The sequence below is a fragment of the Hibiscus syriacus genome, unplaced genomic scaffold (genome assembly GCF_006381635.1).
Source record: "Hibiscus syriacus cultivar Baekdansim isolate YM2019G1 unplaced genomic scaffold, ASM638163v2 tig00116971_pilon, whole genome shotgun sequence".
Classification (NCBI taxonomy): domain Eukaryota; kingdom Viridiplantae; phylum Streptophyta; class Magnoliopsida; order Malvales; family Malvaceae; genus Hibiscus; species Hibiscus syriacus.
In genome coordinates this window covers 7,142,510-7,144,646 of record NW_024063495.1, presented here as the reverse complement: position 1 = coordinate 7,144,646, position 2,137 = coordinate 7,142,510, and the positions used below count along the sequence as shown (strand labels likewise).

The following is a 2,137-nucleotide window of genomic DNA, read 5'->3' as shown; positions in this document are numbered from 1 at the left end:
TATAAATATAAATAAAGTTAGGTAAATTTAAAACATCTACCCAATAAACGTACCATAATTTCTGCAGCGTCAGCAGTCATAGGAGTGCCATCCTTCTTCGTATGTGTCATGTCGAAGAGTTGGATTCGACCAACTTTAGAACCGGATGTATTTTCCTACAATGTACCATAATGTAATTACTATGAGTTAGTATGTAAATGGAATACAATTATTGTTTATTTGACCTCATGTCTGCACTTATAGAGTGATAATTAGCATAAAGCATTTGCGAAAAAAATAGTGAGATTTTATTAAAAAGCTTATCCACTTACTTATAGCAAGCTGGGAATTAGCCCAGCATAGAGAGCAGAAATTCCTCGTTCAACGATCCTGACACCAGTTGCCAGTGCACCCATTTTTCTTGCCTGGACTTGCAATTGCAACTGTCTTCTCACAACTTCAAATGGGTAAGTAGCAACTTCGGCACAAGCACCATCCATAGCCCCATATAATAACGTCCTCATTGGTCCCAACTCTACCTGATCCAAAGCTTTCAGCTCCTATCCTATTTGACTCATGTTCTGAATTATTTTCCTACCCTCTGGGGAACGCAGATAAGCTGATTTCAATATATCATACACACTATAGAATACTGCAGCTGAAGGTGCCATGCTTACAATAGAGGGCACTAGACCTTTGTAGAGAGAAAAGAACTCTTCAGTTTGGATCATGTGGCGAAAAGCACCAATTACACCACCTAAGGCTTCTCCACCTGGTGCCACTATCTTGGTTCGGATCTGCACCGCAACAATAAACAAATAATAAAAAACTACCCTCCTAGAAAAAGAAGAATCTACAGAAGGACATGAACAAAATGAAACTATTCATAGTCAGCAAAATTGACCTCTTGAGTATAGCTAGTCACAATGACGAAAGCAATGACACGTCTAAATAGCAATCCTCAATTGGTGAACATATCATATTTCAATCTAGTTTGAGTACATGTCACATATTTTTAATATATCTTTAAGCGTTAAAAACTCTCTAACTAGAATCAAACTTCGTTATTCTGTAGAAATCTCAAATAACACTTTGCTACCATATAGGATTATAGTAATTAACAAAGTACGAAGTCCCTGGAGCCACTATCCATAACCTTGGTTGGTTAGAAAATATAATGTTAGACATGACAGTGCTATGACAATAGCGGAAATTATCTTGATCTTTAGGTCCAGCAACTGTACTCCCAAGACATAAGACTAGAAGAGAACATTAAAATTAGTCTCTTACAACTTTGTTAAGCCTCCAATAAAACAAAGGATTAGCAGCTGCCCATGTGTTATTTATAACAGTTGCCCATAATTTAAAATATAGAAGTGCATACAGGCAAGAACTGAACATGGCTACACGACTAAGAATAAATTGAAGATAGAACAATGTCAAGAACAAAATATTAGGTTTCAACATACAGTATCAAGCGGTAAGCAGAGAACAGTAGCAGTGATGCCGGCTGCAGCACCAGCAATGAATCTCTCAGAATTTGTGGTCTCCTCATTTCCAGACAGTCTAAGCAATTGCTTCCTATACGTATCGTAAGCATAAAAATTCACAGCTTTGAATGGAGCCGTACGAAGAACATTAATAAAGTTCCCTTTCCAAAATCCAAACAATCCTTGCGTCAAAGCAATCTTCTTAACAAGCTCAAATATATTGCTTTGTTCACCACGCACTATATATTCCAGCTTTAATCTCTCTAACGGAGCAACAAACGTTCTATGATATTTCAAACAATAATTAGAAATGCATAGGAAATCTAGGCAAATATGAAAAGGCGCGTAGCTAAATTACGAACGAAATTCGTTATGGTTACCTGGAAACCATGGCCGCGATGGCTCCAGCCCACAAATGCTTTGTAGTATTGACTGCGCTATGTCACGTTAACCTAACATTCCGTTTGACTTCAGCCCCCACCCCGTTGTTGTTGTTCTTCACTTCATTTTGTAGCTAAAATTCCTTGTGTTCTGAAACAAGCCCATCGTTGCTGAAACTAACGGACAAAAAAATACATCTTTAACAGAAACCGCCTCACGCTTTTGCCTATGAGCAACGCGAGCCATTTTCCTGGAAGAAGAAAAATCTCTAAAAGGGGAAACGAAGT

The 2,137-nt window shown here is 38.0% G+C and overlaps 1 pseudogene; it reads right to left on the bottom strand.

Annotated features, from left to right (window-relative positions):
• Positions 1-311: 311 nt before the first annotated feature.
• Positions 312-1,929, bottom strand: LOC120191927 (annotated as a pseudogene).
• Between the last annotated feature and the right edge of the window lie 208 nt (positions 1,930-2,137).